Source organism: Stenella coeruleoalba, assembly GCF_951394435.1.
Source record: "Stenella coeruleoalba genome assembly, chromosome: 7".
Lineage (NCBI taxonomy): Eukaryota > Metazoa > Chordata > Mammalia > Artiodactyla > Delphinidae > Stenella > Stenella coeruleoalba.
In genome coordinates, this window is record NC_137153.1 from 42,538,225 (window position 1) to 42,561,625 (window position 23,401).

Below are 23,401 nucleotides of genomic sequence, written 5' to 3' on the forward strand. Positions count from 1 at the left end.
AGGAGCCTACAAGAGCTGGAGAACATAACCAATATGATCTGACAGAAGCCAGGAGAATATAAATGGGAATGCATTTTGAGAATTCTGAGGCTGCATCTATGTTGGGAGAAGTTGAACCTAAAATTAGGTGAGGGAGAGGTTATCAATATGGGAGTATTTCCTAGGACACAGGCTTTAACACCCTGACAAGGACTCTGAGAGACAGTGCTAACATGTTGCTAGGAAGGTTCTTGCAGAAAGCTATGTATATGAAGTAGAAATGTCAGAACCGCTATGGGAGATGGTGCCAGTAGGGATCGAAGGCTCAGAGAAGAGGAAAGTTGAAGTGGATATAGCATGTAAAAACCAGAAAACTCACCAATGACCATTCCACAGGAGGACCCTGAGGAATGCTCTGGGGAAAGGGGCATTGGCATCACTGAGAAGCTTAGTGGTGGCTACTTCTGCATTTTCAGAACAGGGCTCCTTGGTAGCAATAGGAATGGTAGTGAAACAGGAGGGAAGGAGGCAGAGCACAACCTTTGAAAGAATGACATAACCCGAGGACATGACATAAACTGATTAGAACTAACTGGGTCCCAGATGGCAGACAAGTCAACTTTTTCCACTAGACCTTGAGCCTCAGTATACACTTACATCAGCAAGCTAAATGACACACCAACAGGTGCCATGACAGTTCCAAGACCGACCATAATGATCAAAATGTGGGCGGTGGCCCAATTCCTGGAAATCCCCACCCCTTCCTAAAATAGCTGGAATATTCCTCCCACTCATTAGCCTATGAAATTACCCACTCCTATAAAAACTGACAACCCCATACCCTGGTGCCTTTCTCACCTTCTGAGATGGCCCACACTCTGTCTGTGGAGTGTGTTTCTCTCTAAATAAATCTACTTCTTACCTATCCCTTTGTCTCTCACTGAATTCTTTCTGCAATGAGACATCAAGAACCTGAGCTTCATTAAGTCCTGAAACCAGGTGTGTGGTCTCAGTCGGAAGACTACGGGTTTTGGCCAGGTTCGAGTCCTGGCACATCGGTTCAAGTCCCAATCTGAGGTGCACTGTTTCATCAGGATCCCAAAATAATAAGAGGCCAGATGGCAGGACTTAACCATCAGAAGCACCATGGAAAAGGAGACCCAGAAATATACATAGTGGCCTCATTGAATCTGATGCTGAATACACACTAAGCTGCGTGTGACTAGGGTGAAACTCCGTAAGGCTAGATAAATACCTTTTCAAAGATAAACAAAGCCAGTTGCTAGCTAAAGTGGGAAGGACAAATTTTCATCTGTAACATACTGTTGCAACAGGGAAGGGAGTCCAGCATGAACCAGGCCTAACTTTGATTGGTACAGGGGTGACTGGGAGAGAATGAGGGAGTAGGCAGGGAGAAAGGTAGAGGCCTGAAAAGACTAAGGGACTTAAAAAATTACAAAGGCCTGGTCAGGGTAAATGCCAGTTAAGTCAGCTGTGTCTGTTAGCTGGCAATTATCTAAGTCTATCCTTCAACGGAGCCTGGCAGAGCCTTATCTATCCTGATGATTACATTTCAAAGGAATAGCTTTCAGCCCTTGAGAAAGACACTTTGGGGTTATAAAAGATATAGATACATCTCAAAAGGACAGAAGAAAGACTCATAATTGTAAGCCCTTTTTAGTACATGTGTTAGGGGAAACACTAACTAAAACTGCCCTCCCTGGCCAGGCAGGGTAGTAGTATTCTAAGTTATCTTAGAATAGGAGGTCCTGGTAAGGAACGCGGAACTAACAAGCCACCACCAATCGGAAGAATTCTGGAAAGGTCAAAGGGAGAGAGGAGACGCCAGTCCACATGATCTACCAACCTCCCAGAATCCTCCTTGCTGGAATCCATCTTGGCTGAGCGGCTGCCCTCACCACCAGGAAGGACCCTGAGACAGAATGATTGGCCAGAGACAAGCCAGACACTAATCCCATCACCATAAAACCCAAGACTGCGAGCCAGGTGAAAGAGCAGTCCTCCTGGTTTCCCTTCCCCTGCTGCTCTCTGCCTGGGCGCCCCTTCCCAGTAAAGTCTCTTGCTTTGTTAGCACGTGTGTCTCCTCAGACAATTCATTTCTGAGTGTTAGACAAGACCCCACTCTCGGGCCCTGGAAGGGGTCCCCTTTCCTGAAACACATGCTCTAAGAAAGAGCGGTCAGGGGCCTATTGTCAGGTGTTGGATAAAACAAATTCCTTTGGTAACTTTGAGCTTTCTAGGGCACTTTAAGGAGAATTATTCTAAGGATGCACCCTTGAGCTGTTAGAAACAATGTTAGTGTTTGTGTAAGACTTTTAATGTGGGGGAAGGGGACTGAACAAAATAATTTGTGCTGAGAGTCTATAGATTTTATAGGCCAAAATTGAGTCCATGAATAAGAGGGCTCAGAGGAGCCTGGCTAGAGTTTAATCAAAGAGAGTCTTTGTCAGACTATAAGAGAACTGTTGGCTAAACAAGTCCCAGAGCTCACACAGGGCTGAAGGAAGTTCAGTTTCCAGCCAGAGAGAGAGGAGAGAACCCACTGAAAACCTGGGGAATTTAGTAGAGAGCCCCAGAGGATCTCACCTTAAAGTGGGACTGAACAAGCCCTAGAGCAAAAGCTGCTCTAGACCTTTCCCAACAAATGTTAAAAATAAGGCTTGAAAGGATCAAGCTTATCTGAAAGTAATTTAACAGCAAGCCAAAACAAGAGTCAATGCTATATAAAGGGGAAAAAAAAATCCAGACTCTCAACAATGTAACATTCACAATCTCTGGCATGAAATTTTTAAAAATGCAGGACATGCAAGAAGCAGAAAAATGTGACCCAGAACCAGGAGAAAAAAATTCAGCCATTAGTCCAATCAAAAAGACGTCCCTGGTGGTCCAGTGGGTAAGACTCCATGCTCCTAATGCAGGAGGCCTGGGTTCGATCCCTGGTCAGGGAACTAGATCCCACATGCATGCTGCAACTATGTCCACATGCCGCAACTAATAAGCCCGCATGCTGCAACTAAAAGATCCTGTGTGCTGCAATGAAGACCCGGCGCAGCCAAAATAAATTAATTAATTAAATAAATATATTTTTTAAAATGGCCTGGGACTTCCCTGGAAATCCAGTGGTTGGGACTCTGCTCTTCCACTGCAGGGGACGTGGGTTCGATCACTGGTTGGGGAACTGAGATCTTGCGTGCCACGTGGTGCATGTGGCCAAAAAAAAAAGGGCAGAAGACCTAAATAGACATTTCTCCAAAGAAGATATACAGATGGCCAACAGGCACATGAAAAGATGCTCAACGCCACTAATTATTAGAGAAATACAAATTAAAACTACAATGAGATTGGGACTTCCCTGGTGGTGCAGTGGTTAAGAATCCACCTGCCAATGCAGGGGACATGGGTTTGAGCCCTGGTCTGGGAAGATCCCACATGCCATGGAGCAACAAAGCTTGTGCACCACAACTGCTAAGCCTGTGATCTAGAGCTTGTGAGCCACAACTACTGAGCCCACGTGCCACAACTACTGAAGCCCATGCACTTGGAGCCCGTGCTCTGCAAGAAGAGAAGCCACTGCAATGGGAAGCCCACGCACCACAACGAAGAGTGACCCCCGCTCATCACAACTAGAGAAAAGCTCACGTGCAGCAACAAAGACCCAACACAGCCAAAAGAAAAAAAGAGAAACTACAGTGAGATACCACCTCACACCAGTCAGAATGGCCATCATTGAAAAGTCTACAATAACAAATGCTGGAGAGGGTGTAGAGAAAAGGGAACCCTTCCACACTGTTGGTGGGAATGTAAGTTGGTGCAGCCACTATGAACAACAGTATGGTGGTTCCTCAAAAAACTAAAATAGAGTTGCCATATGACCCAGCAATCCCACTCCTGGGCATATATCTGGACAAAACTATAATTTCAAAAGATAACTGCACCCCTGTGTTCACAGCAACACTGTTCACAATAGCCAAGACGTGAAAAAAACCTAAATGTCCATTGACAGGTGAATGGAGAAAGAAGATGTGGTACATATATACAACAGAATACTACTCAGCCATAAAAAAGAATGAAATAATGCCATTTGCTGCAACATGGATGAACCTAGAGATTATCATACTAAATGAAGTAAGTCAGAAAGAGAAAGACAAATACCATACGATATCACCTATATGCAGAATCTAAAATATGACACAAATGAACTTATCTACGAAACAGAAACAGACTCACAGACACATAGAACAGACTAGTGGTTGCCAAGGGGGAGGGGAGGTGAGAGAAGGGTGGAGTAGGAATTTGGGGTTAGCAGATGCAAACTAGTATGTATAGAATAGATAAACAACAAAGTCTTACTGTATAGCACAGGGAACTATATTCAATATCCTGTGATAAATCATAATGGAAGGGAATATAAAAAATGTATATATATGTATAACTGAATCACTTTGCTGTACAGCAGAAATTAAACAACACGGTAAATCAACTATACTTCAATTTAAAAAATCAATCATTAGAAACAGAGATGGTGGAATTAACAGGCAAGAACTTTAAAAGAATTATTATAAATATTTTAAATATGCTCAAACATTTAAAGAAAAGTTTGAACATAATGGAGAGAGATGGAAGACGTAAAAGAAAAACAAAATGTTCTAGACATGAAAACTACAATATTCAAAAAGAAAATTTTAACTGGATGATCTTAATAGCAGATTAGATACCATAAAAAGGAAAGATCAGTGAAACTGAAGTCATAGCAATAGAAACTATACAGAATAAAATACAAGGAAAAAAAAGACTAGAAAAAAAAGTGAACAGTCTCACTGCTCTGTGAGACAATATCTAGTGTTCTAACATATGTGTAATTGGAGTACCAGAAGGAGGAGTTGGGGAATTTTTTTGAATATATAATGTCCACATTTTCTCAATTTTTCTGAAAAACCATTTATGTGCAGATCTAGAAAGTTCAATAAATCCTAATCAGGATAAAGACAAACCACACCAAAGTATATTACTGAAAAACAGTAATATAGACAAAAATCTTAAAGGCAATCAGAAAAAAGAAAAAGAAAGAAAAGAAAAGAAAAAGAAAATCCACAGGAATAAATATAAGAAAGGTCAAAGACTTCTCATCTGAAATTATGCAAGCCAGACAATGGAATGACGTTGATGAAGCATTTAGTGGCAACCCATAATTCTCTACTCACAAAAAATATCCATCAAAATTGAAGGAAAGGGACTTCCCTGGTGGTCCAGTGGTTAAGATTCTGTGCTCCCAATGCAGGGGGCCCAGGTTCAATCCCTGGTCAGGGAACTGGATCCCACATGCTGCAACTCAAAGATCCCGCCCACCACAACTAAGACCTGGCGTAGCCAAATAAATAAATATTTTTTATTTTAATGAAGTAAAAATAGCACACTGAAAAATGATTATACATATAATGGAATATTATTCAGCCTTAAAAGGCAATTCTGGGAATTGCCTGGCAATCCAGTGGTTAGAATTCTGTGCTTTCACTGCCAAGGGCCCAGGTTCAATCCCTGGTCAGGGAACTAAGATCCCACAAGTCTCACAGTGCAGCCAAAAAAAAAAGGGAAATTCTGACACATGCTGCAACATGGATAAACCTTGAAGACACTATGGTAAGTAAAATAAACCAGTCACAAAAGGACAAACATTTTATGATTCCACTTACATGAAGTATCTAGAGTACTCAAATTCATAGAGACAGAAAGTAGAATGATGGTTGCCAGGGGCTGGCAGGAATGAGGGAATGGAGTTTCAGTTTTGCAAGATGAAAAAGTTCTGGAAACTGGTTATACAACAACATGAGTATACGTAACACTATTGAACTGTACAATTAAAAATGGTTAAGATAGTAAGTTTTATGTTATGTGTATTTTACCTGCTTAAAAATTTAAAATTTTCAACAGAACATTGTAAATCAACCGTACTCCAATAAGAATTAATTTTTAAAAATTTAAAATTTTTAAATGGTTAAGATGATCAGTTTTATGTTATCTGTGTTTTCCAAAATTTTTTTAATTTAAAAATTAATTTTTAAAATGAAGGAAAAATAAAGACTTTTTAAAAACAAACAGAAGCTGAGAGATTTCACCCTCATATACTGTTGGTGGGACTGTAAATTGGTGCAGTCACTGTGGAACAGTATGGAGATTCCTCAAAAAATTAAGACTAGAACTACTATATGTTACAGCAATTCCACTTCTGAATATTTATCTGAAGAACACAAAAACACTAATTTGAAAAGATATTGCACCCCTGCGTTCATTGCAGTATTATTTACAATAGCCAAGATATGGAAACAATCACAAGTGTCCATTGATGGATGAATGGATAAAGAAGATGTGGAATACTACTCAGCCATAAAAATAAATGAAATCCTGCCATCTGCGGCAACATGGATGGATCCTGAAGATATTATGCTAATTAAGATAAATCAGAAGGTGAAAGACATATATCATATGATTGCACTTACCTGTGGAATCTAAAAAAAAAACCAAACAAACAGAACAAAATAAAACAAAAACAAACTCATAGATACAGAGATCAGATTACTGGTTACCAGAGGGGATGGGTCGGGGAATGGGCTAAAAGGAAGAAGGTGGTTAACTGTATGATGATGGAGGGTAATAGGCTTAGTGGTATATACAGGTGTTGAACTGTGATGCTATACACTTGAAACGTACATAAAAAAAAAAGCTGAGAAATTTTATCACCTTCAGATCTATAATACCAAAAATGTTAAAGAAAATTCTTTAGTTAGAAGTATGATGATACCAGATGGAAATTTAGATCTACATAAAGGGAAAAAGAGAGCCAGAAATGGTAAATATGTAGATACAAACAAAAGATATCTCATTTTAAAATATATTTGAGATAATTGACTCTTTAAATGAAAAATATAGGAATGTATTTTGTAGTTTATAACATATATAGAATAAAATATATCGCAATAACAATACAGAGAACAAGAGGAGAAAAAGGAAGGAGGAGGAAGGAGGGGGAGGAGCAAGAGGAAGAGAAGAGGAAGGACAAAGAACACACAGGACAAATAGAAGACAAATTGCAGTACGTTTGTACAAATTGCAGTATGTTTAAACCATATCAGTACTTACATTAAATATAAATGATCTAGAGGTTCCACTTCTGGCATGAGAGCATGAGGATCTCAGTAGCAGCTGGTGAAAATTATTTTAAAAAAAATTAAAGTATTTGGTTATGGCCCTAAGAGCATAAAGCAAATGAAGAAACATTTATTCAAAAAAAATCTACTAAAACTCAGTAAGAGTGGTCACAATCTGTGGTGTTTGAACCAAGCACCTCACTGTCTGTTCCCTTCCTCCCAACTCAGTGAGACAGAAACTCTACTCCGGACTGTACAGTCGAGAACCCAAGGTGCTCTCAGTCAGAGGGCTATTTCTTGGAAGGGACAATACATCAGCGTTTCTCATTCTGCCCCCAGCTACCTGTTGCTGAGGCTATATTCTGGGTGAGGCCAGCCAAGAGGTATGGGATTCCTTTATTATCCCCAGCCCCCACTCATAGCGCATGGTGCAGATGGGAATACTGATTGCTCTTGTGGCTCATGGGCAGGGGTCTCAGGCAGAGAGGCAAGCCAAGGAGACCCAGGCCTGCTTCTTCCCCTCATCCACAGAGCGCTCAGCTCTGAAAGTGGGGTTGTCACTCAGAAAGAAGTGCACCATTTTGTCCACATCCAGCACCAGAGATGTGGCTCACAGATTTTGACCAGGGGAGAAGCACACCATAGAACAGTAGTTTATAACATATAAGTGAGTTCTAATCCCTTCATTTGCAACCAACTATGGAGAAACTCAATCCTAAGGGTGCTCTCAAAACCAGTGGAAGTTGTGGCAAAAGACAACTACGAGGAGATAGATTCTTTGACAATAGGCTCAGATATAAACCAGCTACTATGCCAGAGAGAAATAGGAAAAGAGATAACTGCAAATATCCTTCCTGGCTTAGAACAAATCTCAGACACTGACCTCAGGAACCATCCCTTCAAAGTAGCCCAAATTTGACTGGATTGCTCTGTGAAGCAATCTATGCCCTAGCATTGTGGAAAATAGAGTAATCAGCAGACAGTTAGCAGAGTTTAATAGCAGAGTGTAGTCAGAGAGATAGTCAGAGAGAGCCAAAAAAAGAAAAAATCAGGGAACAGAAACTGCCTATGAGAGTGACCAAATGTCCGATTTCACCAACAAAGACTGCAATGTAGCAATTATAAATATGTTTAAGAGCATATTAACACAGAGAAAAATAGTGGATTACATTCCTGTGTCAGGGAGGTTACAAGGTGAGCTTAGGACATGTTACATGGAAAATCAAGGAAGTTTTCAAACATCAATGAAGTTATATCAAAAGTTCACAGGAGGGCTTCCCTGGTGGCGCAGTGGTTGAGAGTCCGCCTGCCGATGCAGGGGACACGGGTTCGCCGCGGAGCGGCTGGGTCTGTGAGCCATGGCCGCTGAGCCTGCGCATCCAGAGCCTGTGCTCTGCAACGGGAGAGGCCACAACAGTGAGAGGCCCGCGTACCGCAAAAAAAAAAAAAAAAAGTTCACAGGAGTTGGGACTTCCCTGGTGGCGCAGTGGTTAAGAATCCACCTGCCAGTGCAGGGGACACGGGTTTGATCCTTGGTCCGGGAAGATCCCACATGCCATGGAGAAACTAAGCCTGTGCGCCACAACTACTGAGCCTGCGCTCTATAGCCCTCGAGCCACAACTACTGAAGCCCACGTGCCTAGATCCCGTGCCCTGCAACAAGAGAAGCCACCGCAAAGAGAAGCCCATGCACTGCAGCAAAGAGTAGCCCCTGCTCGCTGCAAGTAGAGAAAGCCCACATGCAACAATGAAGACCCAACACAGCCTAAATAAATAAATTTATTTTAAAAAAAGAGCTCACAGGAGTTAATTTTTTGTTGTTGTTTTTGGCTGCGCTGGGCCTTCGTTGCTGCACACAGGCTTTCTCTAGTTGCAGCAAGCAGGGGCTACTCTTCCTTGTGGTGCACGGGCTTCAGTAGTTGTGGCACTTGGGCTCAGTAGTTACTGCTTGCGGGCTTAGTTGCTCGGCAGCACGTGGGATCTTCCCGGACCAGGTATTGAACCCATGTCCCCTGCATTGGCAGGCAGATTCTTAACCACTGGACCACCAGGGAAGTCCCCACAGGAGTTGATCTTGAAGGAGTTCCTATTGGCTAAAGCTAGGTCAATTTGAGAACTGAAAATATAATGATTGTTATTGAATGAAACATAATGAATCTTTAAAAATTCAAAATGAAATCCAAAGAGATAAAACCAGAAGAAAAGTACTTTTACCATTTGAAGCAGCTACAAATTAAACAGAAAGAATTAAGCATTTATCCTACCTTTCCAGGTATTTCACTGAAACTAAATTGCCCAAGTAATGAGAGAATATTCTGCTATATCAAAGATGGCTTGCTAATAAAGGTATATAAAAAGAAAGTAGTTGAAAAACCATCATTTCCCAGTACTTAATCATATTATTAATTCAGGCAAAGTTTATTAATTGGTGCTAATCATTAGTGAGTGGTAGATAGGGAACTGTACATTTGCATGTCCAAAGCAACCCCACTCTGATGGTAAGGGGAAGAAAAATGTAATTTTCAAGTGGAGGGATCAAGTTGTCACTTCCTCAGTCCAGTGATTGAGGTAAGTCTCACTTTCATTAATGGTGGGACAAACCAGGGAGGTGACGGGGAGGCAATATACAATATCACCCATGATGTATTTTGGTTAAAAGTGCTTAACTTGAACGAATCAAGCCTTTAAATCTAACTCCCACTTACAGGAAATAGAAGACCAAATTTAATGACAGCTCAAGGAAGCCATCAGAATAATTTAGAAAGTGGAACATTCTACAGGAAACCTGGCCTGGGTTCTTTAGCTAGCCAGTGTCATTTAAACAAAGGAAAAAAAAAAAAAAGAAAGAAAAGAAAAATATACTTTAAAATGGTTAAAAAGGTAAAGTTTATGTTATATATTGTTTATCAAATTAAAAAAAAGAAAACTCCTCCAGTGTGGGAGGTCGAAAGTTGAAGAGGCAGTGCATGTGGAGGGGCAGGGCCTACATAGCAACTCTCTGTACTTTCTGCCCAATTTTGCCATGAACATAAAAATGCTCTAAAAAATAAAGTTTATTTTAAAAAAATACTCTCATAGATTTAAAAAGCCTTAAGGGACATAACCACCAGATTCAAAGATTTGCAATCTGATCTGTGATTGGATTCTACTTTGGACAGACCACCTGTATAAGTCATTTTTGGTACAACTGGAGAAATGTGAATAGAAACTGAGAATTAGATCATTTGGGGATGCAAGAAAAGAGATTTAGGAATGTCTAGATTACCTTAAAATACTTCAGCATAAAAAGTTGAATTGAAAAAAAAATTGAATTGAAAGGGGAAAAATAATTGACTAATATCTAAAGAAGTTTCAAGAGAAATGTTTATCTGTTCCTAAAGTAATTACTCCTTTCATAAAATCATTACAAAATTAAATTTGAAATTTTTAAATTAAACAAAATAATTAAATTAAAATACTATAAAAATATGCAAGTGTTTCTGAAGAGCATTCCTGATTAAATTTATTTTTGACCTAGGTTATCACTATACATTAATTTTTCACCATATCTAGATAAATTAAAAGTTATGAGAGAAAAAAAAGTGAAGGAACACTATATGTCAACACGTTTTATTACAGTTAGCACTATGAACTCAAGCAGACCAAAAAAAAAAAAAAAAAAGATATTACAAAATTTAATGGTACCAAATTATAACAATTTCTGTCCTAGGTTTATTAAATATTTTCTTTTCTCTAGTTCACTACTAATTTTTTTAATTACTATTTTTTATTGAAGAAGCAATTTTATCATGAATATGATTTTAAAAATTAAGTAGAACAAAAGGATATGCAGTGAAAAGTCTCCCTCGTAGATAGTAGAGTGATGTTATCAATTTCTTATGTAAATTTCCGTAAGTACATCTTTTTACCAGGAGGAAGCCTATTACACACAATGTACTGTATATTTTTTCTTTTTTATTACTTTACATTATATCTTAGAGGTCATTCCATATTAGCACATTCTACCTTATTCTTTTCCAACAGTTTCAGAGTATTCCATTTTATTGATATATCAGAACTCTATCCATTCATTAATTCAACAAGTATCTATCTTTTGTGCATCCACTCTGTGCGAGGAAGAGAGCAGAGAACCATGCAAATTCATGAGAAGGGGGACACCTAGGGAACAGCAGGTGCAAAGGTCGAAGACGAGAACAAGCTTGGCATGCTCAAAGGGCACAAGGCCAGTGTTGGTGAAGAGCAGTAAGCAAGGATGAGAGTGGAAGGGAATGAGATCGAAGAAGTGGCCAGGAGCCAGATCATACAGAGTCTTGTAAGGTCACGGAAAGACTTTGGTGCTATTCAAAACATGATGGGAAATCATTGGAAAGTTGAGAGCTGGATGTGGCATGATCTAACTTATAATTTTAAAAGATCACATTGGCTTCCAGGTGGTGAATGGATCGTAATGGGCAAGAATGAGAACATGGAGAACACTTAGGAAATGATTACAGTAGTCTTGGCAAGAGATGATGGTAGCTTATGCTAGTGAAGTAGTAAAGAGTTGAAGGTGATAAGATCCTGCAGATTTTAAATGTAGAACTGATAAGAATTGCTGATGGGGCTTCCCTGGTGGCGCAGTGGTTGAGAGTCCGCCTGCCAATGCAGGGGACACGGGTTCGTGCCCCGATCCGGGAGGATCCCACATGCCGCGGAGCAGCTGGGCCCGTGAGCCACGGCCTCTGAGCCTGTGCGTCCGGAGCCTGTGCTCCGCAATGGGAGAGGCCACAACAGTGAGAGGCCCGCATATCGCAAAAAAAAAAAAAAAAAAAAAAAGGAATTGCTGATGGATTGGTAACATCAACTGAATCAATGGTCTAGACCTAATTCCAGCCTAAGTACAACAGAAGTCCACTGTTTAGGTTGTCCTGAAACACTGGAATATTCTGTATGTGAGGAGGACATGAGAGTATGGAGGATTGCTGGGAGGAGGTAAGCAGATAAGAGAGAACTAACATTTACCTAACATCTGTGCAGCAATTAGGGTTCCGAGGTTGCTAGTAACAGAAACTGTCTCTGGCTAATATGATATAGAAAAAGGAAGTCATTGGAAGGACACGGGGTGCTCACAACCTTGAAAGAACAGCTGGACCACCAGGCCTTAGAAAAGACAAGAACCAGGTGGCTCCAAGGATCTAGATGACACCTGGGAAGAATCAAATCCAACCAGTTTTCATCTCTGTTTCACTCTGCAAAGGGTTCACATTACAGGAATCAAGGGTCTGGCTAGCCTAAGTTGCGTCATAAGCCCACTTGTCCTAGGCAGAAGGGCACCTTGACTGCCAGATCCACCATTAGAGTGTGCAGTGGGGGAAAGGGAGGTCTCCAAAGAAAAATCAAAATATGCTACTAGAATAAGAGAAAGTAAATACTGGAATTGGCAAAAGCAATAGATTCCACCACTACTTAGATGTGCTTGGCATACAAATACATAATCTTGTTTACTCCTCACAATAACCCTGTGTGATAGGTATTAATATCTCTCAGAAAGACTCAAAGATGTGATGGAATTTGTCCAACATCATGAACAAATTAGGCAGCGTAAACAGCATTTGAACTCAGGTCAAAACCTTACTTTCAAAACCCATGCTCTTTCTGTTACAGCATGCTATTCCACTGGGTAGAAGATTAAATTTCTACTCCTTCTCAGTTTTCCCATCAGTAGAAAGAAGTAATTACTTGCTCTGGGTGTCCTGAGTAGCTTGGATATCTTAGCTAACAGGGTTGCAGAGCATCCAGGGCTCTCTTGGAAGTGAGTGGCCTCCTATTTCCTTTGTTTCTTCTGTCATTGATTAGAAGATGAAGAAAAAATAAAGCATGGTGTAATGAAATACATAATATTAGCCATTTTTCAAATGCTTACTATTTGACTTACTAAAGCCTTGCTTACTTCTAAGCAAGGCTTTAATGTGGCGATGTTTTGGTTGCTTTTGATTACATTCAGCATTTCAGAGGCTCCAGATCTCTGGGGCCACCAGAGGTAACTGGAGTAGGAGAGCAAGAGGAGGGGTTCTTCCCATAACACAGGAGCCAGTCTTCGTAGTTTATCACTTTATTACTCCAAGCCCAGCTCTGCCCACAGGCTCCTGTGGCCACGGGCATGCTGATGGACCTGGCCCTTGTGGGTGTGTGTTCTCTCGACCCTCATCTGCCTGAACCCCATGCAAATATTAAAGTCGTGCAGCCACGATGGAAAACAGTATGGTGGTTCCTCGAAAACCGGCTCCACACGGCATGTGGGATCTTCCTGGACCAGGGCTCTAACCTCTTGAGCTCACAGCTGATTCCCTGGACACGTCACACTCAGAAACAGGATGACGTTTCTGTAAAAGAAACAGTATGGGGCTTCCCTGGTGGCGCAGTGGTTGAGAGTCCGCCTGCCGATGCAGGGGACACGGGTTCGTGCCCCGGTCCGGGAAGATCCCACATACCGCGGGGCGGCTGGGCCCGTGAGCCATGGCCGCTGAGCCTGCGCATCCGGAGCCTGTGCTCCGCAACGGGAGAGGCCACAAAAGTGAGAGGCCCACATACCGCAAAAAAAAAAAAAAAAAAAAAAAGAAACAGTATGAAGTTTCTGTAAAACCCAGACAGAGGGAAAAGCAAGGTCCCACATAATGGACTTTGTGCCAGGACCAGCCCTGAACCAAGCTCTGAACCAAGGGACTTGGTTTATTCAAGTAAAGAAGGGGGCTCCGGAAGGCTGGGTGTGGGGAGGTAGGCTGCAGATCAGTCGGAGAAATGTCTGGGTAGAGTGAACAGTGAGCTACAAGAAAGAGAATTTGTTAAGAAAAGTGGGCCACCCTTTGAGGAAACTTCATTTTCTACTCCTCTTGCCCTCATCTTTAGCTCTATTTTCTTTCTTTCCCATATTCTTGGGAGAGTAGGGAGGAGTAGATGAAGTTGAAAGGAGTTTGCTGCTCAATGGCAAAAAAAAAGCAATAATTTAAACCAACTTTCTCCTCTTCCCAAACAGCCCACAATCAGTGTCATTCTAAATGGTAAATAGGAATCTGAAAAATTCATTTTTGCTCATGATTTTTCATTATAGAGAATCAATTTTAACCAGATCAATATACTATCGTTACTAGAATTCTGCTGTAATGTCATTAAACTGCATTTGAGTGCAGAAAAGATATTTCCTTGCTCACCCTGATGACTCAGGCTTCAAATGAAGTCAGGTCTGCAAAAGGGAGATAAATGTGCAGAAGTCTCTATGGAGAGAGGAAAAAAACACTCCTTCAGCCAGAGTCGGTTTCCACCCAGATGCAGCTCTTGGATATTGGTTGGTGGCCAAGAGTGGGAGGATGTCAAATGGTCCCCTGATGTTTGCCAATGCCCAGGGTATTGGGGCACAGCTGGATGGGAAGGATTTCTGCCTAGAGCTCCATCTCCCAGCCCTATTCTCTGACAAAAGTGATCCCATAGCCAGATGGTAGGGAATGGGGAGTAAGGAAGTCTGGAGAAGAGGAGGACTGGCCAGATTAACAGGCAGTCCCTTCACCAGAGCAGGGGCTTATGTGTCAAAGAAGGGCACAGATGGTCTTCCAAGTAATTAGAGAAATTGAATCCCCAGCATTTTTTAATCCCTGTACCGCCAGACTGCTAAAAAAAAAAAAAAAAGAAAAAGAAAGGAAGGAGGGAAGAAAGAAGGAAGGGAGAGAGGGAGGAGGGTGAAAGGCTCTTTGAATCGCTTGGGCAAAGGGGTACATCTTGATATTCCTTCCCAGAAGCACTAGGGTTTCTCATCTTCCTCTTTTACAATTTCCTGAATCATGTTTCATCCTTTGTCTCTTCCTCTAGCCCCCACCCTCTCCCATCCGGCTCATATAATTAGGAGAATTGGCTGAAATATAATCTCTTGGCTGAGGCCAGAAATTTCTCCCTTATAGGTTCTTGCTGATTGTTTCAGCTGAATTCCCATTAATAGTAGAAAAACTTCATTATCAACATCCTCAGTAATGTTACAACTTGACCTGGGAGCCTGGGATAGTGATTACTGCTTGATTTTGACCCCATCCTTAACTAGTTGTGAAGGATGAGTGAACCCTTTGTCACTAGCTCTGACTACACACTGATGGTGACAGGTGTACAGGATCTAGTGTAAGAGGTACCTCTTGGCTCTGGCCAAGGAGAAAGGGCTTTACAAAGAACCAGAGGGACAGATGCCCTTAACAGAGCTACCTGTTCCTAGAATGAACTTCCTAGACTGTGATGGGGCTTTGTGAGTATTATCTCACCACTACAGAAGGTGAACAGTGTCCTTAACGGTGTGATATAGGGGAAAGACTGTTGGATTGGGTGAGAGTTGATATGGTTTTAGCCCTGCCTCTGCCATAATTCACTGTGTTGCTTCTGCAACTTGCCTTACCTCTCTGGGCCTCAAATTCCTCCTTGGTAGAATGGAGATGATACTGTCTATTTCTCAGGGTTTTTGAAAGGCTTAATCAGAATAGTGCTGTGATAGTGTTTTGAAAAGCATAAAGAGTTATAAAATAGAATAGAATATTATTTTATCCATCTTTTCCCCTAATCATTCTTTTATATTTTAAATGTATGAATAGGTCCCTCATCCCAGATACTTACTCCTGGGAGAACAAAGTTGAACTGAATGATTTCAGAAGTTACCAAGCATGGACCGAAATGGATTTGAAGAGATGTGGATCATTGGACCATGATTTAGCAGGTTCACTGAGGGTGTGTGTTCGCTCCTTCACACAACAAATGAGGCAGAAGTGAAGGTGTCCTTTTCTGCTGCCACAACAGCCTGTAAAAGCCTCTGGCCAACTATTTTATCTAACTGCCATGCTGAACAGTCTGCTGGTACTAGGGCAGGAGAAAAGCAGTTGCTGCTCTGCTCTTTGTGCAGATTTTAGGATGCTGGTTTGGAAGATTTTTAAAAATATCTCCAGCTGCCTGGAAAGCACCATTCACAAGGCTAAAATGTAGCAATCAGCTGCTTTTTTCAGACTAGCAAATATTTTAAAAATTGATAATACTGAGTGTTGGCTGGGATGTGGGAAAATAGACACTCTCATAAGGAAAGTGTAAATAGCAGAATCTTTGGAGGATGATGAGGCCTTTCTACTCTACCCCAAATTTCACAACACAATCAGGCTATGGAAAGGAAGAAAGATTCCCTAGATCCTGAAAGTCCACTTTATAATAATCCTTAACATGTTTAAAGCATTTTATAATTTATATATGTGATCTTATGTGATCCACAGTATAAGTCAATACATGTATGTAATCATACATCAATTTGACAAATAAGGAAACCAAGGTTCAGATGTATTCCCTTAATTTGTTCAGAGTCTTACTGTTAGGAAGTGGTGGAGGTGGGAATAAGAACCTTAAATTCCAGTTGGTGCTCCTTTTCCTACACAGCAAAATGGACAGAACACAAAGGAGGGATCTTCTTACTAGAAGGGACCAACAATACTTTCTGGAATAGGATGGAACATAAGTCAATATTTTAAAAAGAAACATATGGGTAGGCATAACAACTGTCAAAGTGTCACTTAGATGTTTTTGATATGCCCAGTGGATTGTCAAGACTTGTTTAGTTGCAAGTGAGAGAAACTCTACTTAAACTGCAGCGGGTTCCCAGACAAAGTCATCAGGCTTGGCTTTTATCCCTTGGTTCTGTTTTCCTCAGTGTTGACTTTATTTTTAGTTAGGCTCCCCCTATGGCAAACTGATCCCAGCAGCTCCAGCCTTATACTCTTCTAGTGTAGTAACCCCAGCATTATGAAAGTCTTTTTCCCAATACCTCCAGCTTTGACCAGAACTGGATTACGTATGCAATCCTAGGGTCAAATGACTGGGTCAGCCCCAGGCCAAACCCCATGACCTGAAACTGAAAGTAAAAACAGGATTCTGTTACCAAAAGCATGGATACTGAGAAGACCAAAACAATACTTACAATACTCTGTAAAGTAACATAGAGAAGTTAGACATTTTGATTGGAAAAGAGGAACATAAGGCTTTTGTGATTCCCACATTGAAGACTTCCTCAAAACACCCTTTTACGGTAAAAGAGAAAGCTTCCCAGGAAAAATACAGTTCCTCTATTCCCTACAAATCGATTTGTACAAAGAAAGCAATACCCTCTGCCCACTGTGATCAAGAAGACGTCCTGTCCACTGCTTGTCCAGATGCCTACTGCCTCACTGTGCTCTGTGGGGAGCCTCTGAGGAAGGAAATGGTTTCCATACTTAGAGCTGTTTCACTGGTGGCTAGATTAAGCAGGAAGAACATAGAAGATGTGAATCTGTTGATATGTCTAGAGCTAAAAATCTGGAACCAAGGGGATATGGAAGAGCGAATGTGTGTGTATATGTGTGTTTGTGTGTGTATATACATGTATAACTGTAGGAAACAAAGGATAGATTAGAAGAGGGGAAGGGAAGGAAAAAAAAGAAAGAAGAAAGGAAAAAGTGAGAGTTTGTCTTTCTAAGTATGTTCCATATCCTCATTGCCTTTCTTCTCTTCTTCCTGCTTTTATTAGTTAGGATATTGACTAGACGGAGACAAAAATATCCATGGCTTAATCAAGGTAGAAGTTCTGTTTCTCTCCCAGGTAAAACTCTGAACTAGTAGACTGTGCAGGGCTGATCAGAAGCACTGTTCCCCAAGGTCATCCTGGGACTCAGTTCTAGCCATCTTGCTACTCCACGCATGGTAATACACTCATCCACAGGGTCAATGTTGATTCACCATTATTATATCCCAAAGAGAGGATGAGAAAGGCATGCAGCTTCCTGTTAAAGATGTGACCTGGGGGTTGCCAGCATCGCTTTGGCTCACTTCCCTTTTGGCCAGAATGTAGTCACATTGTCATAGCCAGCTGTAAGAGAGGTTAAAAATGTATTATAACTGACTGCCAAGCACCCAGCTAAACTTAGGGAGAATTCATTACTAACTGAAAGATGGGGGTATTGGGGAACAATTAGCAGTCACTGTCTTTCACCCCTCCAAACAAAGCCAGCTTCTACCCATCTGTCTCCCTTGAAACACTCTACAGCCTTCAAGAATTAGCTTATATGACCCATTTTAAGAAGCCATTCCTGTTCCTCTCCCTCCGTTGAGCTCCCATGGTCCCATTTCACACATCATACGGCCCTTAGACTGTCTGGCATTTTAGGTAGATGGATTCCTCTACTAGTCTATGAGTTCCTGGAGGACAGGGATGAAGTCCAAGTCAGATCTCTGCCATCCACCACACCCATCACACAGAAGGGCCTAAGAAATGATTACTAAATTAGCAAACTTGCTTCTCTTTTCTGAACCTCTTGAGAATAAGTTGGAAATATCACTAGAGTGTTGGAAAGTTAGAAACCCCTAAGTACTTGAGTGTTTATTTTCTAAAAGCAAGTAACTTCTCCTACGTAACCATATTTCTTTATTGTGGTTTACAGGGAGATATCCTTACATTCTTGGAGGAAAAGAAAGAAGGAAGAAAAAACAAAGCAGAAAAGGAAAAAAAATGTATCTCCAAGTCTTTGCAGTGATCTATGTTGGATCACTCCCATGCTTAGCCAGGTTGTTTGCAACCCCAGCTTAACCTCCACTTTCTGCTCGCCCTGAGCCTAAAGAACAGCCAGAGGTGAACGTGTACGGTCATCTCAGTTCTTCTCTAAGCCTGTGTCCTTCTCTTTGCATGTATATGGCTTTCTAGATTCTCCAATATACACAGGAAATTTTCAAAGCCCTTATTCCCTCCCCTCTCCAAATATCACCTCCGGGATTTTCCTCCCAGGATTTTGGTGTGTCTGTTGTTTGCCCCAACTATTATTTTTTACCCAGGCAGGTGCTAGTTTGTTCATTTGCCTTTCAATGTTTTTAGGGAAAGTCCTCTGTGTAGCTTCTCTGCCCTGATAGAGTTCCAGGTTAAGTGAAACAAAAGAAAGCTCTTTGGGGAAAACCCAGTCAAGACAAAAAGACAAACTCTATTCCTTTGGAACAAGGTCCACTCTGCTTCTTCCAGAAGCAGGCACCCACACCAGGAACATTGCCTGCCATCTTTAAGACTGCCACTGTACCAGTGAGCAGGGAGGATGGTGGGGCTAGGGTAAGATAAAACATCACAAGGATATCCTGCTGTGTTTCAGTGGCCTTCCTCCTGGGTTAACATTTATTTGCTAAACTTCTAGCATTTAGTTGCTTTAAACTTTTGAATATCTCCCATTTAGTTGCTTTAAACTTTTGACTATCTCCCAAAGTTCTGGTGAGATTGAGACAGCTTTTGCCAAGTCTTTTCAGAGTTTCTGGAGACAGAACCCATACTTTGCCATTTTTTCTCTGATGCCCCTTCTATCCTCCATGTCTTTTTACTATACTTTATCTTTTTGTGCCATCCTCTAGGTGAATTCCTCAGAAAAATATTCCAATTCACTAAGTCTCCTTTGACTGTGTCTATTTAAAATTGTGTATCTTGTTTATTGAGGGTTCCCCCCACCTCCATAACTGTACTTTTCCATTTAAGGAAATCCTTTTAAGGATTTCTAATTGGTTCATTTGTTTATATTTTTTAAACTTTCCATTTTGAAATAATTTTATATTTACAGAAGAATTATGAGATCATATAGAGATTTCCTGTGTATTCTTCACCCCGCTCCCCCTAATGGTAACACCTCACATAACCATGATACATTTATCATGTCAGAATGTGAGAAAATAATATTGATACAATGTTATTAACTTTATTCAGATTTCCTCAAGTTTTTCACTAATGTCCTTTATATGTTCAGAGTCCACTCCAAGATACCACATTACATCCAGTATTCAGGTCCTCTTAGTCTCCTCCAGTCTGTGACAGTTTCTCAGTCTTTCCTTGTCTCTCATAACCTCAGCGCTTTTGAAGAGTACTGGACAGACGTGTAGTAGAATGTCCTTTAACTTAGTTTTTTCTGATGTTTTCTCATTATTAAACTAGGGTTATAGATTTTGGGGAAGAATACCATAGGCGTGAAGTGCTCATCTCATCACATCACATCAGAGAGTTTATAATATCAGTCTGTCAATATTATTGAATTTAACCTTGATCGCTTGGCTAAGGTGGTATCTGCCAAGTTCTTCTACTGTAAAGTTACTATTTTTCCCTTTCCATACTATGTGCCTCAGAAATGAGCCACTAAGCCCAGCCTACACTCAAGAAGAAGGAAATTAAGCTCTACCTCCTGGAGGGAGAAGTGTCAAATAAGTTGTGGACATTATTAAAACCACCACAGTACTTATTAATTAAATTGATTGATTTTATATATATCTGCTCATGTTTTATTTTTGCCTGTTTTAATTTAACAATACTTTTTTCTTCTTTATGCTTTATTCAATTTCTTATTCTTCCTTTATTCCTTTGAGGATCCAAAGCATACTTATGGATCTTAAAGCATAGTTAAAGTCTTTTCAAGATTGTTCTTGGGGCTTCCCTGGTGGCTTAGTGGTTAAGAATCCGCCTGCCAAATCAGGGAACACGGGTTTGAGCCCTGGTCTGGGAAGATCCCACATGCCACGGAGCAACTAAGCCTGTGCACTGCAACTACTGAGCCTGCGCTCTAGCGCCCGTGCTCTAGAGCCCGCGAAGCCACAACTACTGAGCCAGCGTGCCACAACTACTGAAGCCTGCGTGCCTAGAGCCCATGCTCTGCAACAAGAGAAGCCACCGCAATGAGAAACTCATGCACCGCAACGAAGATTAGCCCCCGCTCGCTGCAACTAGAGAAAACCGTGTGCAGCAACGAAGACCCAATGCAGCCAAAAAATAATAAATTAATTAATTTTAAAAAAATTGTTCTTTTTACTTTTTCGGGAGAAAAAGACAGATGAATTTACTTGTTCCAAATTACAGGTCCTCCACGTTGGATCAAAACTTATTAGGAGGGGCTTCCCTGGTGGCGCAGTGGTTGAGCATCCGCCTGCCGATGCAGGGGACACGGGTTCGTGCCCCGGTCCGGGAGGTTCCCACGTGCCGCGGAGCGACTGGGCCCGTGAGCCATGGCCGCTGAGCCTGCGCGTCCGGGGCCTGTGCTCCGCAACGGGAGAGGCCACAACAGTGAGAGGCCCGCGTACCGCAAAAAAAAAAAAAAAAAAAAAACTTATTAGGATATTTTCTTTTAAAGATAAGGTAACTCAAGATAATGGTGGTACAATTTCAACTAGTTACTGTCATGATTTAGGGCTCCTTGGAAGCCTCTAGGCTGGTAGAGTGGTGTTGTGATACAGCCAGAAAGCAACAGCTTCTTTGTTGTATGTGTGTGTTATATTTGTGTGTGTGTGTATTGTGTATTGTCTATAATATGTAATGTGTGTCCTGTGTGTTGAGTGATGTGCTGTATGTCTTGTGTGTATTGTGTGTGGTGTGTATGTGTGTATGTGTTTCTTGTGTGTGTTGTGGGTATGTGGTGTGTGTCTTATGTGCTGTGTTTGTGTGTTGCTGTCTTGTGTGTTGGGTGTGTATGGTAGTGTCTTGCATCTTCTGTGTGTCTTTTTTAAGTGCAATTGACTTACAATAATACATTAATTTCAGGTGTACAGCATGGTGATTCAATATTTTTATACATTATGAAATGATCACCATGAGAAATCATTACTATCTGTCACCTACAAAGTTATTACAATATTACTGACTACATTCTGTATGCTGTACGTTACATCCCCATGACTTACTTATTTTATAACTGAAAGATTGTACCTCTTAATCTCCCTCACCTATTTCACTCATGCCCCAACCCTCCTCCCCTCTGTCAACCACCTGTTTGTTCTCTGTATCTATGAGTCTGTTCCTGTATTGTTATGTTTGTTCACTGTTTTGTTTTCTAGATTCCACATGTAAGTGAAATCATACAATATTTTTATTTGTCTGACTTATTTCACTTAGCATAATACCCTCTACATCCATCCATGTTGTCACAAATGGCAAGATTTTATTCTTTTTTATGGCTCAGTACTATTCCAGTATGTGTGTGTGTGTGTGTGTGTGTGTGTGTGTGTGTGTGTGTGTGTGTGTGTATACATACATCACATCTCTTTATCCATTCATCCATTGATGGATACCTAGGTTACTTCCATATCTTGGCTATTGTAAATAATGCTGCAATGAACGTAAGATGCTAATATCTTTTAGAGTTAGTGTTTTTATATTCTTTGGGAAAATACCCAAGTGGAATTCCTGGAATATATGGTGTTTCTATTTTTAAGTTTTTGAGGTACCTCCATACTATTTTCCATAGTGGCTGTACCAATTTACATTCCCACTAACAGCACATGAGGGTTCTCTTTTCTCCACATCCTCACCAACACTTACAATTTATTATCTTTTTGACAATATCCATCTGACACATGTGAGGTAGTATCTCATTGTGGTTTTGATTTTCATTTCCCTGATGATTAGTGATGTTGACAATATTTTTATGTATCTGTTGACCATCCGTATGTCTTCTTTGGAAAAAAAATGCCTATTCAGGTCCCCTGCCCATTTTTTAATCAGATTGTTCTTGTGATGTTGAGTGGTATGAATTCTTTGTATATTTTGGATATTAAACTCTTATCAGATATATTATTTACAAATATATTTTCCCATTTAGTTGGCTGCCTTTTTGCTTTGTTGATAGTTTCTTTCACTGGGCAAAAATTTTTTAGCTTGATGTAGTCCAGTTTGTTTATTTTTTATTTTATTTCCCTTGCCTGAGGAGACATATCCAAAAAAATATTACTAAGACTGTTGTCAAAGAGCATACTGCCTATGTTTTCCTGTAGAAGTTTTATGGTTTCAGGTCTTACATTTGTCTTTAATCCACTTTGAATTTATTTTTGTTCATAGTGTGAGAGAGTAGTCCAGTTTGATTCTTTTCCACATAACTGTACAATTTTCCCAACAATATTTACTGAAGAGGCTCTCTTTTTCCCATTGTACATTCCTGTCTCCTTTGTCATAGATTAATTGCCCATATAAGTATGGGTTCATTTCTGGGCTCTCTATTCTGTTCCATTGATCTATCTGTCTTTGTGTCAGTATCATACTGTTTTGATTACTGTGTGTTTGTTGTATAGTCTGAAGTCAGGAAGCATGATTCCTCTAGCTCTGTTCTTTCTCAAGATTGTTTGGCTATCTGGAATCTTTTGTGTTTCCAAACAAATTTTAGAATTACTTGTTCTAGTTCTGTGAAAAGTGCCATCAGTATTTCAATAAGGATTGTACTGAATCTGTAGATTGCCTTTGGTAA